General features: G+C 39.0%; 1 long non-coding RNA gene across 10 annotated transcripts in view; it reads right to left on the bottom strand.

Annotated features, from left to right (window-relative positions):
- The window catches only part of LOC123799865 (uncharacterized), a 503,415-nt gene that overhangs the window by 411,534 nt on the left and 67,359 nt on the right, over nucleotides 1-24,522 (bottom strand). For 7 of the 10 annotated variants that reach the window (XR_015720954.1, XR_015720957.1, XR_015720958.1 and 4 more), the window contains exon 2: nucleotides 10,822-10,925. The exons of the other annotated variants lie outside the window; for them this stretch is intronic. This is a non-coding gene — a long non-coding RNA (uncharacterized LOC123799865). The remainder of the gene's footprint in view (nucleotides 1-10,821; nucleotides 10,926-24,522) is intronic. 10 annotated transcript variants of the gene reach the window in all.

Below are 24,522 nucleotides of genomic sequence, written 5' to 3'. Positions count from 1 at the left end.
CACAGAGCTGGAAAAAACAATCCTAAAATTTGTATGGAACCAGAAAAGACCATGAGTAATCAGAGGAATGTTGTAAAAGAAAACCAAAGCTGGTGGCATCCCTATTCTGGACTTCAAGCATTATTACAAAGCTGTAATCATCAAGACAGCATGGTACTGGCACATAAACAGACACATAGGGGCATCTGGGTGGCTCAGTCGTTAAGCATCTGCCTTCAGCTCAGGTCATGATCCCAGGATCCTGGGATCGAGCCCTGTATAGGGCTCCCTGCTCAGCGGGAAGCCTGCTTCTCCCTCTCCCACTCCGCCTGCTTGTGTTCCCTCTCTCACTGTATCTCTCTCTGTCAAATAAATAAAATCTTAAAAAAAAAAAAAACAGACAAATAGATCAAGGGAACAGCATAGAGAACATAGAAATGGACCCTCAACTCTATGGTCAACTAATCTTTGACAAAGCAGGAAAGAATATCTGATGGAAAAAACAACCAGTCTCTTCAACAAAGGTGTTGGGAAAATTGGACAGCCACATGCAGAAGAATGAAACTGAACCACTTTCTTACACCGTACACAAAAATAAACTCAAAATGGATGAAAGACTTAAATGGGAGACAGGAATCCATCAAAATCCTAGAGGAGAACACTGAGGCAGCAACCTTTTTGACCTGGGCTGCAGCAACTTCTTGTTAGACATGTCTTCAAAGGCAAGGGAAACAATAGCAAAAATGAACTACTGAAACTTCATCAAGATAAAAAGCTTTTGCACAGCAAAGAAAATAGTCGACAAAACTAAAAGGCAACCTATGGAATGGGAGAAGATATTTGCAAATGTCTTATCAGATGAAGGGCTAGTATCCAAAATCTATAAAGAACTTATCAAACTCAACACCCAAAAAAACAAAAAAAAAAAATCCAGTCAAAAAATGGGCAGAAGACATGAACAGACATTTCTCCAAAGAAGACATACAAATGGTCAACAGACACATGAAAAAATGCTCCACATTACTTGGCATCAGGGAAATACAAATCAAAACCACACTGATATACCACCTCACACCCATCAGAATGGCTAAAATTAGCAACTCAGGAAACAACCAATGTTGGTGAGGATGTGGAGAAAGGAGAACTCTCTTACACTGTTTGTGGGAATGAAAGCTTGTACAGCCACTCTGGAAAACAGTATGGAGCGTCCCTCAAAAAGTTAAAAATAGAACTATGTTATGATCTAACAATTGAACTACTAGTTTTTTATCCAAAGGATACAAACATAGTGATTCAAAGGGGCACATGTACCCCAATGTTTATAGCAGCAATGTCCACAATAGCCAAAACACAGAAAGAGCTTGATGTCCACCAACAGATGAATGGATAAAGAAGATGTGATACACACACACACACACACACACACACACACACAGGAATATTACTCAGCCATCAGAAGGAATGAAATCTTGCCATTTGCAACGACATGGATGGAACTAGTGGGTATTATGCTAATTGGAATAAGTTAGAGAAACACAAATATCCTATGATTTCACTCATATATGGAATTTAAGAACCAAAACAGATGAGCATAGGGGAAGGGAAGGAAAAATAAAATAAGACAAAAACAGAGAGGGAAACAAACCATAAGAGATTCTCAACTATAGGAAATAAACAGGGTTTCTGGAGAAGAGGTGGGTGGGGGGATGGCGTAACTGGGTGATGGGCATTAAGGAGGGCACTTGATGGAATGAACATTGGGTATTATATGCAACTGATGAATCACCAAATTCTACCTCTGAAACTAATAAAACACTATTTGTTAGTGTTTTAACAATAAATAAATAAAATAAAAAATAAAATTTATTTAAAAATAAATAAAACACTATTTGTTAATTAAGTTGAACTGAAATAAAAATTTCTTTAAAAGAACATTATCTAATGTATAGGTCATTTGGCCAATCAACTAATGTTTACTGCATACCTGTTTACTGCCCAGCATCATTCCAGCTACTAGAGATACTATGTTAAACAGTCCAGACAAAGTCCTTCTTCTCAAGGACCTTATGTTTCTTCAGGTATTGTGATGATTAAAGAAACTATCACAGTGCTGAAGCACATAGTAGGTGTTCAATAAATGTTATGGAACGATTGCTTTGATTACTGATGGCTTAAGACCCTGTCCTCAAGAGGCTTACTCTCAGGTAAACAGGTTCCTCCCGCCTGCCTTGTTTGCCCATGAGCTTGGGAAATTCTATTCGGGGAAAACTATTTTAATCTTGAGTAACACAGACTGTCATTTTCCCCGGGACTAAGAGGAAATAGCAAAGGAGAGAACAGACTTCATTAGGTTCTGTACTTCCTCTGTGAGAGAAGTTTCCATGAGGCAGTTCACGGTGTAAGGAAGTACAGTGGATTCTACGCTGTGTTTGCCTTTAAGTCAAAAGACCCATGATGGGATGCTCCAACTTTTGCAGCTTTGGTTACCCGTAGGGAGATGGAGATAAGCAAGAGTCTTAGGCATCTATGTGTTCACATTCAATCTCACTTATTCAAGTAACATTTATTGAAGTAATTTCCATGCATGAGGGAGGTAAACTTCAGTTTTCACAGCTGACTGCAGTTCACATTGCTTACGTGCAAAAATCTGGCAGCAGCAATGTGCTCTGAGATTACATAGGAAAGAAAAATCTGATGGAATCCACAATATTTTCCTCATGTTGTGATGTGCTATAATTTCCCTAATCTGTATGTGTGCCTAGGAAAATATAAATAGGAAATTCGTTTATCACAGCATAGAAAGTCATCTATTTATTCAACATCTACCTACTGGATGGCCTTTATTAAGCACAGTACTGAGAAGAGCAGAAAAGTCACACTAGACCTTGCTACTTAAGGTGTGATCAATCTGTGGGCAATTAGCATCATCAGCAATGAGTTCTACAGAAAGGCAGAATCTCGGGGCGCCTGGGTGGCAGAGCGGTTAAGCGTCTGCCTTCAGCTCAGGGCGTGATCCTGGCGTTATGGGATCGAGCCCCACATCAGGCTCATTTGCTATGAGCCTGCTTCTTCCTCTCCCACTCCCCCTGCTTGTGTTCCCTCTCTCGCTGGCTGTCTCTATCTCTGTCAAATAAATAAATAAAATCTTAAAAAAAAAAAAAAAGAAAGGCAGAATCTCAAGTTCTACCAGAGACCTAGTGAACTAGCATCTACATGTAACAAGGTCCCAGGTGATTCAAATATACGTTATAGTTTGAGAGGCCCTGATGGGTGATACAGTCATGATCATCTGGAGAGGCTACTGCTAGGGAGCCCGAATTTACACACAACATTAAGAAAGAATGGGAATGACCATATGATTTTTTTTCAAATTAAGATCCAAATTTCCTGCAATGTTCTCTTTCTTTTCTCTCACTGTTACTTCAAACTTTTTCTTACCCCAAGCAACAGTGCCGAACTCATTCAAAACAATATTATTCCTGTCTGTCTGTATTTATTACCTGGGTTTCATTTTTTCCTCATGAATTCTTAACTTTGGGCATGCAAATTCTCTGTTCATCTTGTTTTTGAATAATGCAGCCTCACTAATATGTGAATTTTTTTTTTGCCATCAGCTTCAAATATTCATGCCAATAGTTGGTATCAGATTAACAGAACAGGTAAAAAACGACTCCAAAAATCAATAATATCAGGGTTTGCAATATTCTTTATATTTGCAGTAAAGTTTCGTGTATCTCCTTCTCTGTGAATTCACACTGATTTTTTAAAAATTGAAACATGACTCACATACAAAAAATTATGTCCCTCTTGAATACAACTCAGTGGTTTCAAGCATATTCACAAGGTTGTGCCACCATCCTCTCATTTCCAGAACATTTTCATCTCGCCACAAAAAAACCGCACACCCAGTAACAGTCACTGTCCACTTTCCTTCTCACAGCTCCTGATCACCACTAATTCATTTTCTGTCTTCTATGGATTTCCCCATTCGGGACATTTCATATAAACGGAGTCATTCCATATATGGCCTTTTGTCTCTGGTTCCTTTCACGAATCATGTTTTCAAGGTTCATCCATTTTACAGCATGTATCAGTTCTTTATTCCTTTACATAGTTGAATAACATTCCATTGTGTAGATACACTACAGTTGTTTATCCATTAATTTGTTGATGGATATTTAGGTTGTATCTGCTTTTTGGCTACGATGAGTAAAAGTGCTATGAACATTCATTTACTAGTATTTGTGTGAATTGATGTCATCAATGCTCTTCTGCATGTACCCAGGAATGGAATTGCTGGGCCATATGGTAACTCTATGTGTACCATTTTGAGGAACTGCCAAACTGTTTTCCACAGCAGTTAGACCACTTTAGATTCCCAGCAGCAATGAGGGATGGCTCTAAATTCTCCACATCCTTGCCAACACTTGTTCCTGTCTGTGTTTTTTATTATAGACACGTTTTGCTGTGAAATGGTATTTCATTGTAGTCTTCATTTGCATTTCTTTAATAAGTAATGATGTTGAAAATCTTTCATGTGTTTAGCCATCTGCATATCTTCTTTGGAGAAATGCCTACTCAAACCTTTTGCCCATATTGGGCTTTTTACTGTTGTTCTGCAGAGTTCTTGATATATTCTGGATATTAGACCCTTAATAGATTAATTATTTCCTAATATTTTCTCCCACTCTGTGGGATATCTTGTCACTTTATTGATGATGTTCCATGAAGCACAGACCATTTTTTGTTTGTTTGCTTGTTTTAATGTAATCTAATTAATCCACCTTTTCTTTGGTTGCTTGTGTTTTTAAAGGGTCATATCTAAGAAACTATTGCCTAATCCAAGGTCATGAAGACTTGCATTTATATTGTCCTTTAAGAGTTTTGAAATCTTATTTCTTATTTAAGGTCTTTGACTCATTTTGACTTAAGTTGGGCAAATGTGTGAAGTAGGGGTCCAATGGTACCAACACCATTTTTTGAAAACATCAATTTTTGAATTGCTTTGGCACCTTTAACAAAAATCAGTTGACCATAAATATATGTAAAATGGGTTTATTTCTGGACTCATAATTCTATTCCATTTACCTATATGTCTGACTTTATGCCACTAGCACACAACTTGATTATTGTATTTTGTATTAAATTCTGCATCAGAAAGTGTGAGTCCTCCAACTTTGTTCTTTTTCAAGAGAGTTTTGGCCATTCTGGGTCCCTTCGATTCCTATATGACTTTTAAGATCAGCTTGGGAAATACTGCCGTCTTGACATGTGAAATCTTCCTATCCATGAATATGAGTCATCTTTACATTTATGTAAGTATTCTTTCATTTCCTTCAATGATGCCTTTAAGTCTTCAGTGTATGAGTTTTATACTTCTTTGGTTAAGTTTATTCCTAAGTATTTATTTAATAGTGTTATTATACATGGAATTATTTTCATAATTTCATTTCCAGCTCTTTGCTGGTATATAGAAATACAATTGATCTTTGTATATTGATATTGTATCCTGGAGCCAAACTTGTTTATTAGCACTAATGGATTTTTGTGGATCTCTTAGTATTTTCTATAAAAGAGACATGTCATCTATAAATGTAGTTTTACTTCATCGTATACATTCTGTATACCTTGTATTTCTTTTTCTTGCCTAACTGCACAGGCTCGAAACTTCAGTATTATGCTAAGGAGAAATGACAAGAGTATGCCCTTGTCATGTTCCTGATCATAGGGGGAAAGTTTCAGACATTTATCATTAATTATAATGTTATCTGTGGGGATTTTATAGATACCCTTTATCAGGGTGTCTGATATTTTTTATTGAATATTTTTATCATGAAAGGCTGTTGGATTGCGTCAAATGATTTTTCTCTGTTATTACTATGACCATGTGGTTTGTGTTCTTTATTCTATTAATGTGTTGCATTATATTGATTGATTTTCATATGTTGAAAGAATCTTGCATTGCTGGAATAAATCTCACTTAGTCATGGTGTATAATTCTTTGTATATGTTGTTGCATTTAGTTTGCTAATATTTTTTTGACTATTTTTGGATCTGTACTCATAAGGGGTACTGGTCTATAGGTGTTTTTTAATAATGTGCTTTCCAGTATTGGGAAGTGTATCCTTCTCTTCTATATTTTGCAAGAGTTTGTATTATTATAAAATATCCTTATTTGTCCATAGTAACTGTTTTTGTCCTAAAGTCTATTTTGTCCAATACTAAAACCAATCCAGGTCTCTTTTGCTTACTCTTTCCATGGTATGCCTTTTTATATCCTTTTATTTCCAATCTATTTGTGCCTTTTAATCTAAAGTGTATTTCTTCTAGACAGTATATACTTGGATCATTCTTTTTATTCTTTTTTTTAAATATTTTATTTATTTATCTGACACAGAGAGAGAGAGAGCACAATCAGGGGACACAGCAGAGGAAGAGGGAGAAGCAGACTCCCTGATGAGCAGGAAGCCTGATGGGGGCTGATCCAAGGACTCTGGGATCATGACCTGAGCAGAAGACAGACACTCAACCAACTGAGCCACCCAGGCACCCCTATCCTTTTTTTTTTTTTTTTCAGAATTCATCTGGTAAATCTCATAGGCTTAGTTTTCCAGATAAACTTTAGCATTATTTTTCACATCCCGCCCCCAACTCCTGTCAAAGAAAAGCAGTATATTAATTGAAATTACATTAAATTTCCAATAAAATTTTAGTAGGACTTTGCAATCTGGTCTAACCAGTAGTGTTCAGAAAACTGCAAACTTTGATCTGTTGCAAGTCAACTATCCTGAAATAGGATTTACTCTCCGTCATTTTTTTTGTCCCTTCTGCTTTTCAATTTGAGTGTTTATCCATTTTCACTTATTATAATTACAGGGCAAGGTTTATATTTACTGCATTTTGCTATTTGTTTTCTATGTGTCATATATCTTTTTGTTCTACTCACCCATTATTGCTTCTTTGTGTTAAACTGATATTTTCTACTTTATCATTTTAATTCCATTTTCCTTTCTTTTACTGTATTTTTGGGGGTTATTTTCGGACTGGTTGCCCTGGGGATTATAATTAACATCCAATTTATAACAATCTAGTTGCTTTCACACAAATTTAACTTCAATACTATGCCAAAACTTTGCCACTATATTGCTGGATTCTACACTTGATCTTCTGTGTCATTACTGTCATATAAATTACATCTTTATGCACCATGTGCTCATCAACACAGATTTATGGTTGTTGATGTATGCAGATATCCTTTAAATCAGATAGGAGAAAAAAAAAGAGGTATAAACCAAAATATATTTATACTGTCTTATATGTTTATTGATATAGCCACCTTTACTGGTACTTATTATTTTTAATGTGGATTTGATTTACTGTTTAGTGTTCTTTAATTTCAGCCTCAAAGATTTTCTTTAGTATTTCTTGTTGGTCTGCTAATGAATTCTCTGCTTTTATTTATCTGGTAATGTCTCTTTTCCACCTCCTTTTTGAAGAACAGTTATGTTACAGAATTCTTGACTGAATTGGTTGGAAAGTCTTTCAGCACTTTATACATGTATCATCTCACTGCCATCTGGCCTCCATGGTTTCTGAGGAGAAGTGAACAATTAATCTTATTGACGATCCCTTATATGTAATGAATTTATTTTCTCTTTCTGCTTTCAAGACTTTCTCTTTGTTTTTGTCTTTCAACAGTTTAATTATAGTGTGCCTAGGTGTGAATATCTATGAGTTTATTCTATTTGAAGTTTGTTGAGTTTCTTCTATATTCGGATTAATATTTTTCATCAAATTTGGGGAAATTGGGGCCATTATATATTTAATAGTCTTCCCTGTTTGCTCTCACTTCTCCTTCTGGGACTCCCATTATGAGTATGTTGATGTGCCTGCAAGTGTTTGCTCGTTTTTCTTCATTGTTTTTTTCTTTTTGTTCCTCAGTGTATATAACCTCAATTAATTTATGTTCCATTGTGCTAACTTTTCTGCCAGCTCAAATACGCTATTGTGTTCTTCTAGTAAATTTTAATTTCAGTAATTGTACTTTTCAATTTGGTCCTTTTAGTTAATTTTTGCCTCTTTATTGATATTCTCAGCTAGGTGAGACATCATTCTTATGCACTCCAATAGACTGTATTTTTTTTTAGTATAATTAACATAACTGATTTCAAGTCTTTGTCTGGTAAGTCCAACACATGACCTTCCTCAGAGATAATCTCTATTGACGGCTCTTTTTCCTGTTTAGGCACCATATTTTCCTGTGTTTTTTTTTCCTTGCATGTCTCATAATTTATTAGAAATTGGACATTTAAAATAACATGGCAACTCTGAAAATCTGATTTTCATCCCTTCCAATGTTTTGCTTTTACTACTGGGTTTTGTTTTGTGTCTGTGTGTATGTGGTTGCCATAGTGGTGGTGGCGGTGGTGGTGATGGCTATGGTAATGGTTTGTTGGTTTAATGGCTTCCCTGAATGAACTCTGTTAAGTCTCTATTCTTTTTCATTTGTGGCAACTGAAGTCTCTGCCTAGTCAACATCATGGTCAGTTAATGACTAAGCAGATTTCCTTAAAGGAACCAGTAAGTCTACCAGGCTCTGTTGAGGGTCTCTGTGTGTCTACTGGGGAACATCTTCAGTACTCAGCCAGGTATTTGATGATTCTACGTTATGCTTCACTTCCTGCTTACAATGAGCCTCAAGGTAGGCCACAGGTGAGAACTTAAGTCCTTCTCAGGTCTTTCCTGAACATGCACACATCCCTACACATTCACATAAACTTTTAGATCCTTGTGATTGTGTGTGTGAGCTTTTCAAAATCCCTGTGAATATCTCTTTTCCCAGCTTTTCCTTTAAAGATTTTTAGTTAGTCTATGGTTTTCTCCAACTGTTATCCAATGCTTCAGACAGACACAAAAGTAGGTAGTTTACCTCTAACTGGTTTTGACAAACACTGCCAGGCAAAAGGGTTTTTTTGCATTATGTGAGGTCCTAGTCAAGGCAAATAAAGACTGTCTTGCAAGTGGGGTCTTCCATGGAACCACTAGACAGGCCAAATAATGATAATCTATGGGAATGAAGTTTAAGGGAGCTTCAACCCTGTTTCTCTTCTAGTCGCTTCCAGGCTGGTGTATTTAACTATGAGCATGGGCTCTAGGTTTTCAAGGCAGCCAGCTACCACAGAGCTTAAGGGTGGGAAGATGGCAACAGGGTAAGTTAAAACACTCACTATTTTTACTGAGATGCAAACACTGTTATTGAATAAAAACTTTCCGTATAACTGCAAGCCTTTTCTTAACTTCTAAAGTTATGAAAATGCTGATTCTGACTACTTATTACCAATTTTTTATAGATTTTATGGAAGAGAGAATTTTCAGAGACCTTCCCATTTTTGTTGACATCAACATTAATTATTTTAGAGTAAAAATTTATAAAATACAAAATATTGGTCTGAGGGGAAATTAGAAAGTCTTAAAATTTCATCTTGTTTTATTGTTCAATACCTCCCATGAGGAAACAATATGTTATGTGTGTAATACTCTAACTTTATGAACATTATGCATATTCATTTTCCTGAGAATTTAAGGTATAAATATGGTCTATATAATATTTAAACACAAACAGGAGGATATTTTCTGAAGATGCATATTTCTCAGAATGTCAGCTATACCTTGGAAACATGGACTAGCTATTTCAGAAAAATAAATTGCTTCAGGCCTAGACTTAGAATTCAAGAAATATAGTAAGATAAGCTTTGATTTCGATATTTCATGTTTAAGATAAGGCCTAGAATTTGGTGAACTATTACAGGAGCTAAGAGTAGAATTTCCACTGCAGAGTGGGACCCCCAAAGAGCAAGCCAGGTAGGGTGCAATCAGTACTTTTTGTTACCAACCAGACTGCTTATGATACCAGTATTTACTGTGTTTATTTTCCTTGTGTTACCATTGAAGGTGATATCCCTTTCTAAAAGCTAGATAAGAAGGTATATTCAGGAGAAATCAAGCCTCAACCCGAATCCACCTAAAAAAATTTACCAAAGCCAACATTTTTCATATTTCTGATCATGTGCAATATCATTATATGTCCTTAGAGTCAGAGCTTATCATCGGAGGCCAGGAGGACAATTTTGCTTAGGCTGCATAGTCATGAAGGGCTTTGTGTCAGACTTTCAATCTTATCTCCAGATTCTATTATCTATATGGTCACTGGGTGTAGGGGGGGAAGCACTACAGGAGTGAAAAATATATATAAGATATTGTTGCTTAAAGTGCAGTCTGTGGACAATTAGCATCACCATCTTATGAGAGATTTTCACATACATAGAATTTAAGGCATCACACTAGACCTACTGAACCAGAATATACATTTAAACAAGATCTCCTGGTGATTCATGTGCACATTAAAGTCTGAGAAGTACTGCCATAGATAATCTAACCATGGATTGTTGAAATTTGATTGTATACACTCCATTAAACAAGGCCTTGGGGAATTTAAAAGGTTGTTTTTGATCTTTCTAGCTACTCTGCTCCTTTCAACTGCAAAAGCAACAGGGCAGCTAAAATATTTTAACCTCAAAGTGGCCTCTTATAAGTTATAAACTGAGCTATATTAAATATCATCCTATATAATATTGCAATAAAATTTCTATGGCAGAATAAAGTCATGCTTTTTTCCCCCCAAGAAAGTTTATTTATGAACCCTAGAGAAATTCCATGGTCAAGTCATTCCATGTACCGAACAGAGTCTACATCAAAGAAGGTTACTTCCTGAAAAAGTTGCCAAACACCATTCTTACATATTTAATAGGAAGAGGTGAAAATGATGATAATGGACAGTCCTACCTTGTTGCAGAGATGAAATTTCCAAAATTTACTGAACATATGAATTGTCATATTATATGAGAAATTCAGCATTAGGTTGTCCAGGAGTCTTGGAAGAAAAAGCCCTGTAAGATAAGGGAGATCAATGGAAAGCGGAGCCTGAAATGGGGATTCAGATGCATGGGATGTATTGAGGAAGGGTTCTCTGGTGAAGGGGAGTAAGGGAAGATGGGCAGGGAAAGCAGACGAACAATGAGGTATGAGCTGACATGGTATCTAGCTTCAACCTGATCCCACAAGGAATTCTGGAGTATGAATTTCACCACAGAGCCCCCTCTAAGGCATGGACACTAGCCTGTGCTGTCCCCATGTCAGTCAGTCACTGACTGCCTCTGGATGATAGACATGACCTCACTGGCCAAGGACAATTCTCCAGAGCAGGGGCCCCTGTGACAGCCAACATAGTAGCTCCTTTATTGAGGAGATCTAAGAGGGACACCAACAGGGCTACAAAGGAATCATATAGGGAATGAACAGTGACTCTGAAACATCCATTTTATTATTACCCATGAATACAAAGCTCAGTACGATCTGACAGCCTCAGAGGAGACAGAAAATAGATCTTGATATAGGGCATATTTTCCATTCATCCATATTTATTTAATCCATATAATTTTAGCATGTGTGATGTGCATAGTTCTAAGCTGAGCACTGTATGTTTTTTTAAGTATTTCAATATATGGTGTCTTACTTTAGGTTCCTTTAAATGCAAACCCTGAAACAAGGACTTGGGTGCAGGTAGTGTATCTGGGAAGTAATTCCGAGAAGCACAAAAGAGGGTTAGGAAAAGGGAGAGAGGGAAGGAAGAAAAGGTTCATTCCCAAATAGATTGTGAACTGTATGTAGTAGAAAGCCCTTGTATGTATAGTATATCACCACTTTGGGCAAATGAGGTTCAGTCCTATTGGTGGCTTTTTGAGGAATGCACCCAGAACTGTGCTACCAATTCCCATCCCTTGTCTTATGAGGATTGTTTCTGGAGGTATGAACTCCACAGCACATCCTGGCTACCATGAACATAGGCTGTATGTAATGTGACTTCAGAGAAAAAAAGAACTAAGTTTAAATTAATCAAAGCTTTCATACAAGAAGTAAGATTTGAATACAGGGCTTGAGAGATTGCTCCAACAAAGAAACATGAAGGGCTAAGGAATATGATACTATGCCAAGTAGAAGGAAGGGAATTTGAACTTGGCCTCGCAGGGAATGAGGTGTTATGAAGATTAATATGGGCAATGTATACAATAAAAGCACTGATTTATTACGATCATTATGACAGAAGCGTGTACCACAATCAGCCATCATGCAGCCATCCAACAACTATGCATTTAGCACCAACTGTATACCCAGCCCTAGAAGCATCAGGGTCAGAGACTGCACCCCAGAACTCATCCGGTGTGGTCCTCCAGTCTGAGTTAAGTCAAGAGGAAGCAGCATTTCTCCCACAGCAAATTTCAGCCCTCACATGTGGTGCCAAGTTGCCCTCTCTCAAGGTTCAGGAAGGCCGCCCCAGACTCAGGTTGAATCTGTGGGGTGCTGGGCAAGTCTGAGAGAATTTGTCCTCAATCTGATGGGCGGTCACTGAGCCAAAGTTCAGAAGGCCAAGGTTCTAGTTCATGCTGTGCCAAAGAGCTTCACAAGTTTTACCCTCTCTGGAACTTCATTTCTCTTTCTCTAAAAGTAAGGAGATCCAACTTGGGGATGTCCATAGCCTTCTCCAATAAACTTTCTGCTCTGACGAAACACCAACACTTGTTTTATGGAACTACCTAGCTGATTTGCCACCTCCTCAAAATCCTGCCATTCATCCAACATATTCTTCCAGAAACGTCCAGCAATGCTTTTGGTCCTGCCTTTAAACTAGCATGGCAAAGTCATTCCACATATTAAAGGTCATCTGTCCACTTGCAAGGTTCATAAAGCAACTACATTCTTTTTTATTTGTTTGAAATTAGCCTCCTTGTATTTCCCTTAAATAAAAATCTAGTGGAAATTCTTCACCTCATCAATTTTCATAACTCAGAGCAAACTCAGGCATGCCTTCCTTTTGTTCAGAAAGCTCTTCTATGGCGTGTCTTGGCTTTCTTTCTACGTGAACAAATATCTCTAAATAAAGTTATACAGCATTTATTATTTCCCACTACACAAAATTTTTAAAGAAAAAAAAAACCATACTTGTGAGAAAATGTGCTGATAGCTAACAGATTAGACCATGCCTATGGAAAGTCTTTCTATTCACAATACAAAGCCACTACAAAGCCGGGGGAGGGGTGGTGGCTTACATACACCTTAGCCATAGAATCCAGGAAGAAATAAAATACCATCCCAGATCTGTAAAATGACAATAAATGTCAGTGCTCATAAGTATTCCCAAATCTGCATGGTCAAGAGCAGAATCTGAATATGCCAGGTGTTCAACCTCCTGGTCCAGACAGAGATCTAAGCTGTGCTTCTCTGAGTAAACCCATCTGAGAGGGTCAAGAACACATGCTGTCCTTGAATTCTGGAGTAAGCTGGCAAATGCAAGTCCAATCGAAGACGGGAATGTAACAAGTGTTCCAGGTGTAATAATAATACATTTCTACGGCCGAATGAATAGGACATGCAAGACATAAACCTAAGGGGGAATGAAAGCTGCTCTTTTAAATGGGGAAAATCCAACTGTGTAGGAAAGAGGCATGACATTGGTCACACACGCTAGAAAGGTCTAGATTCCCAAGGACAAGGGGCATTTTTTGTTTAATTCCACTAAGAAAATAAGTGTTCATGGTTAATGTTGCGGCACTAAGTTGCACGAAGTGAAAAATTTCATTTGGTTGCTATTTTTGATAAAGAAACTATTTGTGAATGTTCAGTAAGGGCTGGACTCCAGAGGGATCAGATCAGAAATGTCATGTGTTTAGAAGAATTTGAGAGAAAGAATATATCTGTCAGTCTTGGACATGCAGCCCTGATGCCTCAAACATTATGCATATAACAACTTCGGAAAACATTTTAGTTTTGCCCTCTGGGATTTGAAGGAATAGCGGCAAGGAAACAAAAAAAAACCAGAGGGTCCATTTTACATATTTGAATTCTCTAGCAGCCACATTATTTGAAATCCAAAGTTTCATAAAAAGGGCCTAGGGAGAAAACTCTAAAGGCCATTTAGTCCAAGTGCTCATCTATGCAGGAATATCTGATGGGTGTTTATTCTAGGCTTGGATACTTCTGGGAGGAATGGCAGATGGGCTCACTTGTCCCACTCTCACTGTCCTGCAAAGCCATGATTGCCTTCTCTCCTTCTCTCCTTCTCTCCTTCTCTCCTTCTCTCCTTCTCTCTTCCTTCCTTCCTTCCTTCCTTCCTTCCTTCCTTCCTTCCTTCCTTCCTCCCTTCTTTCCTTCCTTCCTTCCTTTCCTTCTTCCCTTCTTCCCTTCCCATCCTCCCTTCCCTCATCCCTCCTTTCCTTCCTCCCTCCTCTCCTCCCCTCTTCCTTCTTTCCCTCCTTCCTTCCTCTGTCCCTCCCTCCCTTTTCTCCCTCCCTACCTCCTACCCACCCCACTCTTTCCTCATTCCCTCCCTTCTCTTTCTTCTTCCACCTCCCTTCTTTCCCTCCTTCACCATTTTCTTTCCCTTCCTTCTTCTGTCACCCCTCTTTATCCATTTTCCCTCCTTCTATCTCTAATTCCCCTTCTTCCTTTTTAAAAAATAGCTTTGATGTTTCTCAGTTTTACCTTCTGTTGTGCTAAACACCCATTCCCTCTAAACTTCCTCATTTGTGTACAGTTTCTGGCCTCAGAACTCAACAGAATGAGTCTATTTGGTCTGCAGGATTCTTTTCTTCCAAATTCTACCAAAGCCTCCATGCCTCTCTTTTCCCAGCTTCCAAATCTCTCAAAAAATTCATACGTATGGTTTATGAACTGGAAACCAGATTGCAAATTAGGGAAGGAGCAAAATTTTTAATGCTTATATATTAGCTACATTTTTATGGTTTCGGTACTTTACCTTAAGGATACCAGAGGAGCTAGCCAGGTAATAATAATGCAATAGTCCGAACTATTGCATATTTACCATGTGCTCAGATAATGCACAATGTATTTACAGGGACTATCTCACTGAATTTTCTCCTGCTACAAGAAAGCTATTTATTAGCCTTTTTGTACAGAGTGTTAGAGAAACATGCCCAGGGTCTGCCAGCTAAGAAATGACAGCGTTGGGCTTTGGACCTCTGTTCATCTCCTAACCTAGTGCTCTCAACCACTACCCAGTCTGACTTTACATATGCACAGGGTTTCCTTTCCAAAAAGGCATTAGAGCTGACTTTGAATTCCACCCACGTTTACCATTAGCATCCTCAGGAGTGCCAGAAGCCCCGCTCCTATTTATGAGCCTCCCACCCCTTAGAGGGCGGTACTCAGCAGCCACAAAACCCCCTGGACTAGGTCTTGCCACCTCCCCCTAGTCCGGGCTGCTCCTTCGTCCTGGACCACCCTCCTCAGGCCTCTCTCCATGCCATGTCTGCACCCAGCCCTTCGGACAGACCTGTGTGTGTCCAGCATGCCCCGTCATCGCACCCTGGACATCACCTCCTGCCTGCCCTTGCCTCTCACTCCGCACTTTGCCTCAGCTCAAGAAACATCCTGGCTCTGTTTGAGGTTCTTATGTGGGAACCTTCTCACTGCTGCCAGATTGGAAGCACTTCCAGAGCAGAATCCAGGCCCCAGATAGCACTTTGCACATGCCAGGCCCTCAATTCACACATGCCGGACACATTGATCAATGCATCCCCTTCCCCAGCATCTCCACTGAGGGCTAAATCCCTCTTCTCTCCTGAGCTCTAATTTCTCAAAGGAGCATGAGCACACTTTAACTCCCAAATGCCTTTGCAGACTCATTCATCTGCTTTATAAAAGCATCACCCAAACTTTGAGTCTCCCCCAGCAGTCTGCATAGAAAGAGGGGATTTAGTAAGCAGCCAACAGTGTATTTTGTGCTCAAATGCCTCATTCACCTAAGACCAGAAAAGAAAAAAAAACAAAATCAAAAACAAAAACCATACTAGCCCCCAGAGAGTCTCAGCTTCCAAAGGAGTTGTTAGAAGACTGCCCTTGACGGAGGCCCTGGAGAGGAACTAGTGCTTCCCGTGGCTCTTGTAACCAGGAGCAAAAAGCCCCCAAAGCATTGGGGCATAATTTTCTTTCTTAATAAAAGATTAATTCCCACATAAAAGGCTGTGTGGGGACCCTCATTACTTGCCAGCAGGGCCGTTCCATTTTCCCCGTGCCGGGTCTGACCTGCTCTGGAAAGCCGTATAATGTACTGTCGGGGGCATCATTCCAGAGATGGAGGGATGCAAATGAAACCAAGGAGGAGGCTGTGTAGACCCAGATTGAGATGCCAAAATTTTCTCTCAGCTGTGACATTCCCATTTCTGTTAATTGGTTTCCATCTCCACTTACTAGACCATCTCAGTGAGGCTGTCTCATTCTCTATGGCATGTTCGACGTGTTATAAACACATCTGCATGTGCTCTTCCTTCTGCCTGCTCAGGTCTGGCCTGAGTTTCTGGTGGTGGCAGCAGCTCCTGCCACTTTTTGGACACTTTCTAATAGACAGGTCCTATGCGTGGCACAGTCATTTTGGTTGTATCTCTTAGTACTCATACATTCTGAGATAGACACTTGCATTATTATTGTAAATCTATAATCAAGAATAATATATGTTATAACATTATATGTAATCAAACTACTATTTATAAAATGTGCAACAGAATGTGTGATTAAAAAATAATACACCCGGGATGCCTGGGTACCTCAGTTGGTTAAGTGACTGACTCTTGATTTGGGCTCGGGTCACAATCTCATGGTCATCAGATGGTGCCCAACCTGCTTAAGATTCTCTCTCTTCCTCTCCCAGTGCCCCACCCCTCTCACACTCTCTCTCCCACAAAAAAAAAAAAAAAAAAAAAAAATTCCCTATTTTGCAACTTCAACTTAAGTTGGAAAGATCATCCTGGGTCCCTCAGTTAATAAGTAGTAAGCATTGCATTTAAGTCTAGGCTTTTCTAGCTTTTTAAGTTCTTGCATTTAACTAGTCTGATATATTACCTGTGTGTTCATCCTTCAAGGCCAAGTTCAAATCTTACCCTCTTTATGAAGAGCCTTTCTTGGTGGCAACAAAGCTGAGCAGTTTTTTCTACCTCCTTATCATATATATATATACATATGTATATATATATAACTAAGGAAATTCGAGTCTCATCAAGGCCTATCTCAACATAGTGCCAAAACCAGATCAAATATCAGTCCCTTATCCAGAAATTATAGAAAAGAAGCCAAAACCTTTTTGCAGGTTCTCAAAAAAAAGTACAAAACGTGGGTTACATTCATTAAACCTGATGGAAATGCTAAATATCTTAAATTCATCACATAGTTCCCACCTCCTCACTCCCCCGTCTATTCTGTAATAATTCTTCCCTTGCCACTGGATAAAAATCTTAGCAGGCCCTATGACTTATCTGGTCACAGTTATATCATTCAAATTCCCCATTACGTTAAATCAGAATTAACATGTCTAATCCTTGTATCTGTCAAAGGCTCTGACTAAGGCCTACCATGTAGAAAGGAGGGGAGATATTCAGAAGTTTCTCTTCCTGTCCAGCTCTTCCATCCATAGCTCCCTAAGCTTAGTTTCTGACTTTTCTAGGATTAGGACATGGTAAGGGGTTTACAGGGAGGTTTATACTAGACTGAAACTCTTATAAGCTACCTTTATACCCTCTGATAACAGAAGCAATGCATACTGTATGTATTATATAGTCGTTATTATACTATATAAATAACAATACATACTATAAAATATATAATACTGGGGTGCCTGGGTGGCTTAGTGAGTTAAGTATCCAACTCTTGGTTTGGGCTCAGGTCACGATCTCAAGGTTGTGAGATCAAGCCCTGCCTTGGACTCCATACTGAGTGTGGAGGAAATATGTAATATTAAATGTCACAAGTATTTTTAAAAATTCAAAATAGCACAAAAAAGGCAACAACAGTCATCTCTAATCCCACACCCCAATTGATTTCTATCAACATTTTGGTGTATACCACTGATACTTCTCCTTCGTCTACAGATTTCCATGTTGCATGTGTATGTTACAGAAGATACTTTCTCCAGATGGTCTTTTTGAAATCTTAGTAATGATCTTTCTCTATCATATGATTCTGGAGTGCAATACACACAAAGAAATCACAAATCACCTGTTGATAACAACTATAACGTCTTTGCCTTTCACAGCTATGCCAGAAAATGGTCAAGTGTGCAAGTTAAGAGCCTAGACCTCAGAGACACCTTGAGACACTCCTCCCCCGACTTATTACCTGAGTACCCTTCAGTAAACGAAATCAATTAATGTTTCTATGTCTCAGTTTCCTGATCTGTAAAATGGGGATAGTTAGAGTAACTGTCCTCATCAGGTTATTATAAAGTATACAATATATAAATGATGATGTATGTTTAATATTGTTTGAAGAGTGTCCGCCAAATGGTAAGATCTGTTTAGCTGAAGATCTATTTAGACTGAAACTCTTGTAAGCTACCTTTATACTCTCTGATAACAGAAGCAATGCATACTGTATATATTATATAGTCATTATTATATTATATAAATAACAATAGATCCATTAGCTATGAAGATGAGGAGCTGAGGCTGACCTAATTATACAGTGGGAAATAGAGTTCCAAGAAATTTGTAACTGGTGAGATGAAATGAGTATAACCTCTAAGTGCTAATCTAATTATTTTAATTATCACCAAAAAAGTCATAATAGGTTTTACTGAACAAGGTAGAACTTGGTAGAATTTAAAATCATTTGAGTCTGATGTTTGATATTTATGTTATTTTTCCCTGCAGTGGTTTTCCATTTGTCAACTTTTTTCTGGGTCTTCTCCGTGTCCCCTAAAATCCAAAGTTTTTAGAATACAGGATGACAGTTAACTGCCCTTACCCTAATAAATAAAGAAACTGCACCCTCCCAGGAGAGGAGCCACACATGAACCTCACCGCTGCCACCAGCACTGCGGCCCACCGCACATTCTCACTGAACTCATCTCTGATCAGACCATCAGAGAAGAGAGTGAGACTGAAACACCAATATCATCCCCTTCTCCCCAGTCACCTGCCAGTGGATCCCCAGAAACTGGTGTGATTGGCAAATCTCCTCAAAAATTGAGAGGCCCCGGAAGGGCTGGGACAGACAGTAGAGGCTAAGAATTAAGAAGGGAGAATCCTTCAGGTGTCAGCTGTCAGGGTCTGGAGGGGGTGTCCCAGGAAACCCTGAAAGGCAGCTCATGATCACGAGCTCAGATTTTTGTATAATGTTGGTCTGAATGTTTGCATCATTTTTCTTTCCCTCGGTTACTTCCTTTTGTTCACTGGGTTTGGATTTTGAACCAGGATTAGGAGTTTTTAAGGACTAAGGAAGTAAGAGCATTCCATACAGAAGTATTATCTGCAATGCCATGGAATAGTCAGGGTCCTGCAAGTGGCTCCTGGAGGCACGGACATATACGTGGTCCCTCCAAGTCAGTGGTTCTCCATCTTGGCTGCATAGTTAAAATTATCTGGGAATCTTTCAAAAAGCCCAGTGCCCAGGTTTTGCCAAAGCCAATTTCAATCAGGAATAAAGAGGGTGAGACCCAGGCATTAGCATTTGTTGAAATCTCCCTGGATTATTGCAATATGCAGCCAAGGTTGAGAACCCAGGTAGTAGGTTATGGCTAAAGACACTAGCTCTGTCCAGGCAGGTGTGTTGTTTTCTATGTACTAAAACCCTGCACCTTAGATTAGGTCCTCAATCACAGGAGGAATGAGTGAGGTATGGGAGGACTGTAGAAGTAGTTTTGTGGCCTGAAGGTTCTGGGTTCATATCCCAGCTCTGCCGCTAACTCAGCTGCATGGATTTGGATCATTCACCAAGCCTCAGTATCCTTCTTTGTCCATCCATTAAAAATAATAATAATAATATCAATTTTCTAAGGATTTTGTAAAGATTAAAGGGATGAGATGAAAAGCACTAGCTTGGTGCCTGGAACATGATAAGGGTTCAATAATAATACCTGTTGTAGTTATTATATGTTAACTACCTGAAATTTTAGAAATAAAATAAAAAGCATGCGCTATTGACAGGGGAACAGTAATACCACAGTCACATACACAGGACAGCACATTCCAAATGAATATATGTTCACACTATGGATTTACTTAATGTTAACACCTGCCTTTAAATTCATAAGTGCTCATAATTACGGATATTAGTGTTCTAAATGGAGGAGGTATTTCCTATGCAGGATGTGATGCAGAAAGGGAATTGAAATTCAGTGGATGCATTCAGTGTGTCTGTTGAAGACCTCTAAGCGATGTGGAGACATTATTGTATCCATCTTGGCAGGTATCCAGTGGTGTAGATAAGAATATGTGCTATCATCCAAGGACAGATCAACTAAGTGGCCCAAGAACTGGAGTCATAAAATCATAAAATGTTTAACTTGCAAGAGATTATATAGTCCAATGACTTGAAAATATATATACTCTTAGCAGTGGAACACTTTCCCCAATAGAAATCTTAACTGTTAATGCTCAATATTTGTGAGTGAAATTTTTGTTAAAGTGAGGCTTACCTACTTCACCCTGAAGGGCTATTTGGAGTTCTAGTGATTCCACTCTGAGCTAGAACCACCAATGGCAGACTGTTAAATTCGGTAGCATTCGATGAAACTCACCTCCTGGTGTTTTTGCTGTTGTACATTCTCCTCTAGCCCTGAGTATGGACTTGGCCATGTGACCAGCCTTGGCCATTGAGACATTAGCAAGCATGATACAAGCAGATATGCATCCTGCTTTACGGTGTACTCATTCTCTGAACCAACTGTCATGCGGTAATAAAGCCTCAGTTAGGCTACTGTATGATGAGACTATGTGAAGAGAGATACCATGAAGAGCATCAATGAGATTTGTGAGTGAAGTCCTCCAGATCCTGCAGCCCCAGGGTAACCTCTGAACAACTGCAGCCTCATGAGAGACTCTAAGTGAGACCAGCAGAAGAATCATCAAGCCCAGCCCAGATTACAGAATCACAAGGAAATAAAGTGCAATAGCTTCTAGCTACTAAGTTCTGGGGTGAATGGTTACCTAGCAACAGGTAACTGAAAAGTCATTGGCTAAAGCCCCTATTATATCTGTAACATCTATCCCTGTGCATTTAGAAAGTGCTTTAGTAATAAGTACCAAGCCAACCTGATTAACCAGTAAGTGGAAGGCCCAGAAATATAATCAAAGTCTTATTCTGAATTCAGTGTTTGTCCTAATTCACCTGATCCCGTATCAGTGGAACAGACCCCCTAAACTCCAGATACCCAATCTAGATTCCTTAACATTCACTGTATTTTGAGGTAGAAAGGGCTATTTGGTCCCTGAGACCAGAAATCTCAATTCAGAGCAGATAAGAACAAGAGGCTTCTAAGCAATGACATAAGATGTCACAATGTCCATGGACTTTTCTTAGAGGAGAGTCTCTCTCAAAACTTACATGCTCTTATTTTAGACAAAGTTCTATGTTCACATGGTTTTCTAAATTGTTGGCCCATAGTACTTTGTATGGAAGAGGCACTTGAAGTAAGTGTATTAAAACTTCAATAACAGGCAAGAAGAAAATAGGAAAACTACATAAAAATACAGACATAAGTATTCAACAATATTTTAAGAGTCTGGGGAAATTTGGTATAGATATTAACAACCCTAGTCACCATATGAATTATCACAATAATAGACCAAAAGGACTGATTAGTTATCAATGGTCTTGAGATACCAATAAAAGTTTAATATATTCTGCTTGATAATTATTATACCTTCTAACTTACACAATACTGTAGTGTACATATGGCTGCCAATCTGGTATCTGTCTTTTGAGAAAATTATCACTTCCACATTCCACAGCATTCTTATTTGTTCCATATGGTTCTGGTGGAGCTGAACTCCATGACCCTTAAAAAAAATCACAAAACCCATTTCTGTCCAAATGGTGTATTTCTTTCCATTGGCCACAGCAATTGGTTCAGGGGTGGGCATGTGCCCACGCTTGCTCCTTTAGTTTTCCCCATGATTTCTTCCAGAGTTATACAGAACACTGTCCTCTTTTCCCCTGGATCATAAGCTCTCAGGATACCCTAAGGCCTGGGTAGGAATGAGATTTGCTAACTGAAGCCAACTTTCTTCCACATGCAGAGTGCCTTTCTTAGAACAAAGCTAAAAAGAAGTAAGAATTGCCAAGAAATGAGAGGAAAGACAAAATTCCAGTGGTGACTGAGCTCCTAAATCTAACTGCAGCCTCATGCTGTGAACTTCCCAGAGAAGTGAGCTTAAGTAGATTGTAAGTTTCTCTTGCGTACAAGAGACTCTGGAATAATAAACCCATTTGACAGTTTCTAAAATGCTTTCACATTCACTACCCATTGGTCCCTCATGGTAATCTGCAAAGGGACTGGGGCCGTTAGATGATCCCCATCTTATTGGTAATGAAAACACACCTCCCGCGAATAGCCTTGCTGCACCCACACACCAAGTTAGATGCTGAGCCTGGCTGAAAAATGAGGTCCTCTGATTTGAAGTCCAGGGAATTCCATAGTTTACTGATGTCACAAAATTATTTTCCACAAACCTCTATTGATTAAATCGTTGCAGGGCTTAAGCAGTAGAAATTCAGTTATGTGGAAGGCATCACTTCCCCTTCTCAGTGACTAACAGAAGCATCGCTCCTAAGGAGTGTATCTGGGAGGCTGCACTGTCTTTGGTACAGAGGCAACATTCAGCGATGACTCACAGTAGGAAACCAGGCTCAGAAAGTCTTAGGTTGGGTTACTTGAATGCAGAGCCCAAGATGGGGATTCTTGTGCAAGGGACTTAATAGGGGTGAGCTCACAAGCGAAGACTAGAAAGGGATACAGGATAGGGTCAGAGAAGGAGCCCAGAAAGGATGTGATGTTGGCTGGCATCTGGCCTCAGCCTGATGATTCCAGGAGTCGGAAGAATAAAGGACACCATAGAGATACCCGTCCCCCACTGAGGCAAGAGGAACCAGCTTTGTGCCCTGATATCAGCCAGTCATTGGCTCTGGGCTGCCCCCACATTGGGGTAAGGGGCAAAATCTCCAAGCATTTCTGGGCAAAGCAGCTCCTGTTGTTTGAGCTGATTCTCTTGGCAAGAAGCCTGGGGGCAGCTCTGTGCTCTTATTGAACAACACCTGTAGTAGCAGAGCCCTGAGTTAGGCAGAGAAGTTCCTGGGTGGGACACCACAGTTTTACTAAGAAGCCTAAGCAGGGCTCAGCCTGAAACAACGCTTCTTTCCATAACTTGCATGTGAAACATCTTATGCCACACAGACCAAGCATTTGTGAAGTAGCCATCTAACGCCAGGCTTGGCACTGGGTGCAGTGGTGTCATATCTCATCCAAGCATTATGTTCTAAAGTAAATGTGGAAGATGCAAATAGCATGAAGTCAAAATTACCATAATATATGTATATGTATATGTTTACACACACACACACGTGTCTATGCATTTATATATAATGGATAAAATATCAACTATACATAATAAAGGGCATGTATGTTTATAAATAAAATAATTTACTAGATTAAGTTTATATTTAATTGGATTACCCTATATCTATCAAGAACCAGGTTAAATTACACTTGAGCAATACTGGAGGATTTTGTTGGAATTCTGTCATATCTGAGTGCCCAATCTGAGACACTTCTCAGCAGAGCATTTGTGATGGGGGTCTGACCTGTGTGCTTTGCCCTCACAATGGATCTTTGACTCACTGCTACCATCATTACCATATCTGGTAGTTAAATACTATGCTCTCAAACTTGCAGACCACAGATCAGGCATTTATAAGTGCAAAGAAAGAAGGTGGGTGACTATGGGTTTTATTTCCTTCCTTCCCCCAAAAGAGCATGGCAAGGAAATTTATTTCTCCTTAGAATTTGAGAGGATTGCCAAGGCTGTGAATTGTACCCCATAATATTGGGTTAAAAAATTCACTTTTCTTTATTTGTCACAATTAAATAAACTCTATTCTCCTGCCTGGTTGATGAAAAATTCTATCCCATTGTTAAAGTATAATTTTCAAAAAAGTGACATAATAATGCTTAGGCAAATATAAAATGAACACATGTCAAAGATTTATTCAACTCATTAATTACTGAGAGAAATAGTAAGGTGTTAAAACCAGCCCAAAGAACATTTGAAAAGATAGGTATTCATAGCCAAGTTAATAAAGGCTGGTTAGGATAGGCTGCGTACAAAGATGGTTAATGTCCAACAGGGTGATAAGCCATAACCTTTGAGATGATCCGTTCCACTGATTGGAAGTAATTTGCATTTCTACTGAAAAAAGTCTGCCTGATAGCTGTGCTTTACGGAGTCTGGGACCTCTAATCAGTAGCAAACTGTGAGTTAAAGAACATTCATTTGCCTAATCCCTGGATGGGCCTGCACCTCCATATGACACTGAAAAAGCAAGCCACCCACCTTTCACTTTATATCCAAATTTTGAGTAATCTTTATTAATAATCATCATTACTGAGTCTCTCTCTCTCTTTCTCTGCTGATGGGCTCATGC

The sequence above is a fragment of the Ursus americanus genome, chromosome 22, assembly GCF_024610735.1.
Source record: "Ursus americanus isolate L20-20 chromosome 22, mUrsAme1.1.p, whole genome shotgun sequence".
Classification (NCBI taxonomy): domain Eukaryota; kingdom Metazoa; phylum Chordata; class Mammalia; order Carnivora; family Ursidae; genus Ursus; species Ursus americanus.
This window is presented reverse-complemented; position numbering and strand designations above follow the sequence as displayed.